Below are 8,289 nucleotides of genomic sequence, written 5' to 3' on the forward strand. Positions count from 1 at the left end.
CCAACAAACACTGACACCAAGTACAACATAGGGGAAATTGCATGTGCTTAATAAATGAAATAAAGTAATGATAAATTAATGGAAATTAAAGTGGATGAAAAAAGATGATAGATCAAAGAAAAGATCAATTGGTAGAGCATCGCACGCGACATGCGAAGGTTGTGGGTTCGGTTCCCACCTGCGGCAAGTTGTTTTTTCATCCACTTTAATTTCCATTAATTTATCATTACTTTATTTCATTTATTAAGCACATGCAATTTCCCCTATGTTGTACTTGGTGTCAGTGTTTGTTGGCTTCTCATTATATGACTAATAATTGTCGGGTCCCTCGGTTAACCCCCTTTCTTCTCGTTTATTACTTAACGAGGGTCTCGAATCCGGCAACATTGATGCCTTCAGGTAGCATATGTGGGTTTATTGACCAGTTGCCTTCACCCGTAAAGATCACGTTCTCGTATCGCCTGCGGCAAAAAAGACGTTCCACGTCCGCCGCCAAGGTCTGTGAGTGGGGGCGCTGGCTAACACTCCCAGGGTTCTACTAGTACACATAAATACCCAAGAAAGTGGATGGGGAAACGCCGCCGCGGTAGCTCAATTGGTAGAGCATCGCACGCGACATGCGAAGGTTGTGGGTTCGGTTCCCACCTGCGGCAAGTTGTTTTTTCATCCACTTTAATTTCCATTAATTTATCATTACTTTATTTCATTTATTAAGCACATGCAATTTCCCCTATGTTGTACTTGGTGTCAGTGTTTGTTGGCTTCTCATTATATGACTAATAATTGTCGGGTCCCTCGGTTAACCCCCTTTCTTCTCGTTTATACATATATATATATATATATATATATATTGACCTAGCCTTTAATCACAGTTGCACTTGCAGAAACTTCGTGTGATCTCGTAGAATTGTTCACTGAAGTGACAGCCTTGCATGAAAATATACAAAACGTCATGGTAGGAGACAGTTCCATTTCACAGCCCGAGTCCTCTCACGCCACCGAGAATATGGAGTCTCTGGGTGGTGTAATCTTCCTTCGTGAAATTGTTTAATACTTCGCTATCACTAATACTGCTACGCCTTCCGGCGAAACTGCAGCCTCTCTGTCTTTTTCTGCGATTCTGTGTATAAGCGCTGTAGCGCATGAATGCTGTTGATTCTGATTTCGAGTGAATCCGGCTTGGCCTCATTTCGGTTTCTGAGTGAATTATACAGGGTGGCCCAACTCTCACGCACTGAAGCATAAAAAAAGAGCAATTACGCTACTCGAACAAAACCTTGTGCATATTGTTTCCAGTACACTGGAGTATATACTCGACAGTAATGTTTAGTTACTTAGATTTAATTAGGTAAATATAATTACCTAACACGAGAAGTACTGCCGTAATTATCAAACTGTTACTGACGCATTTGTAGGCGCCCCCAAATGACATCTAAGTGCGGTGTTTTCAGCAACGTACTAATTGCGTACTACTTTTTTCCGTCTTGTAAAGAAACCCTGCATGAAAAATGAAAAATACGACGTGACTGCACTCCCACCCGCATCATAAAGCAGCGTCCTGAAATGACCTGATTGGAAGCAAGTGCTTTGCCTGTGGCCAACCGGAAGAGACAGTGCATCACCTTGATAATGGTACGGAAGCAGCACCAACAGCAGGTATCGCGGTTTCGCAGCTATTGTTTCCTCTCATCTCTACGTCACACTTATTATCCGCCTCTCAAGGCAGACTGATCCCATTGATAACAAAAGCCCCTGATAACGCGGCCGAAGCGCCGCTTTGATTACGCAGGAAACGCGAAAACCAATGGAATAAGCATTGAATGTTTCAAAATGTCGGCCCTGCTCGCATCTCATCCAAAGAGTGCGCGCGCAGCCATATTTCGCGCCAGAAACTTGCTTCGGACCAAAGCAAAATAATGTGACGCTTTTATTTTTTATTGTAGTGTATGCATGCTGCAAAAACAGGCTCGTGGCAAAATATAGAAGCGATATAAAGAGGCCGGGAAGCGACTCATATGTAAAGGAAAGTCAAAACCGATGCGTTCAAGGAAGTAAACGCGCCACTTCTAAATGAGCCTAATTGCTATTCAGGACGTCTGCACACAAACGCAAAAAAAAACACGTAGAATCTTCTCTGGGATTTATCTAAATTATGCGTAACCATTGCGTAGTAGTGACGGTGTTTCGGGGTAGCATGATAGTGCGTTTCGTATAATTCCGAGAATGACCTCGGAAGAACCGTGAAGCCGAGTGTAACACCGCTGGTGGTGCCGTCTTCTCGTATCGTGTCTCGTCTCCGTTGTGCGCTGTTAACGCCAGGATGGAAAACCAACAAGGCCAAGCTGCTATTCTAGCGTGAAGCGAAGAAGCGCGGTTGCAACACCAAACTATTAAGTGAGACCTGCACGAGACGACGTAGTTAGTGGCGACTACATGCAATCCGGAAGCGGGTGTGGACGTGGGATGAAGTAACCAGGGAGATGCAGCAAATGAAGGATATGTATGCAACACTTATACAGGCGCACTGAACCGTTACGAACCGTGATTATGAACCGTGCTCCTGCGGCGGCTACGTCTGGTGCGGCGGCGCGGCCCGTACCTGGAAAGCGATCTCCGAAAGCGGCCGAGTGCGTCATGTGCTGAGAGCTCCGTGAGCGCTGTGTTCTCGCGGCTTCGCTGGCGTTGGAGCGGGAGGCAGCACGCCGGGGCATTCGCTCGCTGCTGCTGGTGCTACATCGAGAGCAGGGACGGACGTAGCAACGGTTTTTCCGTTGGGTAAGGATAGAAATGCTTACGCATTTAAAACCATAAGATTTCAGTGTGCCCTTATTATTTACGAATTCATAAGCCCCGTTGAACAGCTGCCCAGAGGACGTGTTTGGATAGGTCTCCTTTAGCAGCTATCCAGTATACTGTGTCCGTTTTATCACATCTTCAGTGACATTCTTGATGACGCACGCTGGAATTCTACGGCAGACATCCGTTACCCTTGGAAGACACGGACCTGTAAATCGGCTAGCTAGGTCATGCGACCTCTCTCCGCTCGATTTCTTTCTTTAAGGTTATGTGAAAAATTATGTTTACATGATCGAGACGTACGTCAGATGAGCTCAAGATTTATTACGCATGAAAAGTCGCATCCAGCCAATTTTGTGCTCGGCTGCTGCTGTTTGCTGGTGGCCGCATCTTGCTGATACCACAGAAGTGGAAGACGTGACAGCGGGACTTCGCTGAGAAACTCATCTATCACTCCTTCAAAGATTTCGTCCACGTAACGCTGTCCAGTTTCAGTGTATGATGGAAGAAGATGAGACCGATTATAGAACCGGCGTAAATTCCGAACCACACATTGAGCCACCACTGGTACTGGTGCCGAGTGCGCTTTGCTCAGTGTGGAGTGTAGTCTTTCTAATAGTGTGCATTATTCAAATTTACCTGGCTGTTTAGGTAAAATTCGGCTTCATCTGTGCACATGATATTGCTCAAAAAGTCCGGTGACTCATCGGAATTTGTGAAGGCCCAATTGGAGAAATCTAGACGATTCCACGGGTCCCTATCTTAAAAGCAATAGAGAGAGAGAGAGGGGAAAGGGTAAAGGCAGGGAGGTTAACCAGAGAAAAAAAATCCGGTTGGCTACCCTACGCTGGGGAGAGGGGGGAGGGGGAGGTAAAGTGGAAACAAAGTAGAGATAAGGAAAGGAAGGAGCATAGACACACAATCACAATCGGTCACTGTCACCGAACACTGTCATCGCACAGCACACTGACACTTGTAGCACTATCAACATCTGTTCAGGCTACAGTCGCCTGTCCAGTTCTGTCGCCCTCAAAAACCGCAACAGTGCCCTCGTCGCCCTCTGCTGCGATGGCTTATGATGGCGGTATCTGAAAATGAGTTCCTCTGTGAGAGGTCTTTGGTCAAAGCACGCTATCGCGGTTGCAAGTGATTGTCTCTGTAAATTATATCGAGGACAGTCACACAGAAGGTGTTGAAAAGTCTCCTCGTTACCACAGTCCTCACACGAGGCGTCGTCGGCCCATCCAATTCGGTAAGCGAAAGACTTGGTGAAAGCCACCCCTAGCCATAGTCGACAAAGCAGGGTAGCTTCGCGACGACAGAGCCCAGCTGGAATACAAAGGCATAGGGAGGAGTCAAGATGGTGAAGTCGGTAGTTGTGAAAACTTCCAGCGTTCCACAAGGATAACGTGATGTGACGGCTGATCATTCGAAGTTTTCGAGCGGCATCTGTCCTTGATAACGGTATCGGCTCCTCTTCGTCCCCTTGAAGAGCCGACCGAGCAGCGTTATCAGCGTGTTCGTTCCCTATGACTCCGCAGTGACTTGGAAGCCACTGAAATGTCACGTGGTGTCCTTTCTCAGTTAAGGTATGAATGAGTTCTCTAATCTCGAATACCAGTTGTTCGTGTGGTCCGCGCCGCAGGGCCGATAGCAAAGATTGCAGTGCAGCCTTGGAGTCACTGAATATTGACCACCTTCGAGGTTGTTAAAAGCAATGGTGCAGGTTAAGGTAGTACGGGTGAAAGACCGAGTCACTTAGTATCCTCCAAACTTATGACTTGGAAATTTGTACATGGGCGGCCACGTCCCGAACGCTAGCATGGGGGTTTGAGGCCATAAATGCTTGAACATCCATGCGTAGGCTAGGACACAAAGATGGAGTCCTCCGCCACTGTTTCTGGAAGCAGCCGGTTTGTCTCAAGTTTAATAGTTTCCGATAGAAGCCGATGCGTTCGGTCGGCCGTCACACTTCCATGACTGATATACAGGGTGTCCCACATGACTTAAGCCAAGAACTTAAAAAAGAAAGGAGCGTCAGAAGCGAATTGAACCGAATGCATACTATTCGCAATAGCATATAGTGACTCAGAGAATCTTTTGTATTGCCCATAACTCACTATTTTTTTTTAAGTTTAACTACCTTATTTTTAATATTGGTTGAGGACCCCTAGTGTGATACGCACATTTGTAGAGCACCTTCAGAAACCACCGATCGAGTTGTTTTCCTTACGATACGTCTCACGTAGTTCTTTTTTTCCGGGTTGCGAAGAAATCCAGCGAAACATAAAAAAAGCCATGTGACGGAGCGTTTTCGCAGTGGTATTGTGCTGCTCTCAAGCGGGCGTTCAGTGAACAAGGTTGCTTGCATCGTGACTGGCGACGAGGAAGCGGCAGGGTGTTCTTTATCTCACAGGCAGCGCTCAGCCAGCAGCATGCATTATCGCCGTCATCCGACGGGAGCGGACCTAATGAACGCTGCAAATTATTAGATTTTTTTTTCCATGAGTCCTTAGCATTGCTTACTGGAAAAAGAAGCAATACCCAGACGCACACCATTCACGTGCATTACACACGCCGTTCATAAAAAGACTCTGCCGAAGGGGTCACTGAAGTCTGCAGGTTTCTTCAGGGTCAAAAAAGCCCGCAAAGCAACTTGAAGCGAGGTGAACATACAGCAACATATTCACTATCTAACCATAGGCTATTCATACCTTTAGAAATAATTTTTGATTGGCTACCTCCTTCTGCTTCAAAATATAATAAACTTTGTCCTGTATATATATATATATATATATATATATATATATATATATATATATATATGGGGTTTTACGTGCCAAAACCACTTTCTGATTATGAGGCACGCCGTAGTGGGGGACTCCGGAAATTTTGACCACCTGGGGTTCTTTAACGTGCACCTAAATCTAAATACACGGGTGTTTTCGCATTTCGCCCCCATCGAAATGCGGCCGCCGTGGCCGGGATTCGATCCCGCGACCTCGTGCTCAGCAGCCTAACACCATAGCCACTGAGCAACCACGGCGGGTTATATCTATATATCTATATATATATATATATATATATATATATATATATATATATATATATATATATATATATATATATATATATATATATATATATATATATATATATATATATATATATATATATATATATATATATATATATATATATATATTGTATATTGGCGAAAGTTTAATGCAACGTTGAAGGAAGAAAATACGGATGAGGCAGCCTCAACTAGTGCTTCTAATGCGCTTGTCCTCCTTTGTCAGGATTTCCAGAAATAAAACGAAAGTACGAGTTCACAGCCGTGCATGTCCGCGCCAACAATGATGCAGTAAGCTGTTAGCCACAATACAATTTTAAGCGAAAAGGTCGAGGCAAGTAAAAAAAGAAACTCAAATGGTGCGGGTGAAAAAACCTTGGTAATTACATTTTGAGTGTGTGTTTGTGTTGAGGCGGGGGGTGGGGGGAGTGTAGGCTTCGGTATCACCGAGGTGATGGACTCGGCCCCCTCCCGAAATCTCCGCAGAGGGCTGAGGCTCCGGAGCCCCCCCCCCCCTCCCCTCCTCTCCCTATAGTCGGCGCCTATCATAGTCAAGAACGAGCTGAAAGCTTTAAGTTGTTTTCACTTTTGACGACGGCTTGTCGCCAATCTTAACAGAATCTCCTGGCAGCCCTCTAGTTCTAAACGGAAATCACAGAGCGAGGGGACTTAAACTTACTTCTCACTTGTGTGTGAACAAAAGCCCAGGCCGTGACGGAATTCCAAATGAATTTCTCTTTCGATATGCAGAGTGGGTTTCCAATTACCTCAATAAAATTTTCGAACATCTATTGCCACAAGGGCTTTCCCGGCTGCATGGAAACGTACAAATATTATTCCGATTCATAAAAGCGCTTCCACATGCGTTGTCAATAATTTTCACCCAATTTCTCTTACATGTACTTGTTCGAAATTGCTGGCCCAAATTGTGTTTAAACACTTGATGGCATACCTGGACTGTAACAACATCCTACATCCTTCTCAACATGGGTTCCGCAAACGTGTATCCACAGTAACCCAACTTACAGAAACCGCTCACGATCTCTCTCGCAAGCAATAAACAACCGTGAACAAACTGATATAATGTTCCTGGATTTCGCAAAAGCCTTCGATAAGGTATTCCATCCTTAGTTGCTGCGAACAATTAACGTTATTTTCAGGAACCCCAAAATAACAAACTGGTTTTCTTCTTGCCTAACCTCTCGAGAACAGTTCGTCGACCTTCGAGGTTCTGAATCGAGTCTTACTCCGGTGGTCTCAGCTGTGCCTCAATTTAGACATTTTTGGGCCCACTTTCGTCCCTGGTTTTCATACATGATCTACTAATATCTATCACAGTCCCAGTATGATTGTTCGCAGATGATTATGTCGTATACAACACAGTTAAATTCACAAGTGACCAAGAGAAGCTAAGCTCTAACTTACAAGAAACGTGCATTTGTTTGTATATTGTGTCGGATGCGGTTGTTGAACTTATGCCCGTGTATACTTAAGTTTTTTTTTCACTCCTGTAATAGCCTGCAATGGCTGCCAGTATCAATGAATAAAAAAAATATAAAAGCATTAATTCTCCATCTCTCATCGACACGTTCATTTTGTTTGTGTAACGCATACGAAATCCAGATTGATAAGCTGTTCTGGAGTCTATTTGCTTTCACTTAATTTATCAGCCGCAGACTTCCAAAGGGATTCTGCATATAAAATTTATATGTATTAGTTGCAAAGTGCAAGGTTGTGAGTTCTGGGGGACTGTCTACATACATTCTACACACATTATCAAAAACATGTATTTACTTTCTAAGCACTCGATTTTTTTTTTCACAGGAAGCCATTACTATTTTCTAGGCGTCATTCTCCTTCCGCTATCCGGCTCATGCAAAGTTTTTTTTTTGCGTGGGCAGTTACGTTCCCACTAAGCGGCCTAACGGAATTAGTGGCGGTGTACAAGGCTCTTCTGAATTAAACTGATTAGAAAGAGAGAGAGAGAGATGAAGAGGAAATGCAGGGAGGTTAACCAGATAGTCTCCGGTTTGCTATCCTGCACTGGGGACGCGAAAGAGGGGTAAAAAAGATGCGAGAGAGGAAAACGCATGAATATAACACATAAAACACACACACACGCACACACACAAAAGGCGTTCCAGTTAAAGACGTTCACAAAGGCCAGTAGATCGCAAAAAGCGCAACAGCGCTTGCACGGCCTCCTTCTGCGACGTTAGGTCCCGTCCATGGTGCAGAATTCTTTTTTTCCGATAGCGGTTGCTCGTCCAGTTGGTCAAGTTCGTGGCGAAGGCATTACGAAATATCAGCGATGCAGTACTTACGCTGTCAGAACTGCCAGCAATCCAGTGGTGACGATGGGTACCGCTAAAGTTGCAATCATCTCGTTTGCATGCACCTGCAATGCATGCAGTCTC

This window comes from Dermacentor albipictus, chromosome 3 (assembly GCF_038994185.2).
Source record: "Dermacentor albipictus isolate Rhodes 1998 colony chromosome 3, USDA_Dalb.pri_finalv2, whole genome shotgun sequence".
NCBI lineage: Eukaryota > Metazoa > Arthropoda > Arachnida > Ixodida > Ixodidae > Dermacentor > Dermacentor albipictus.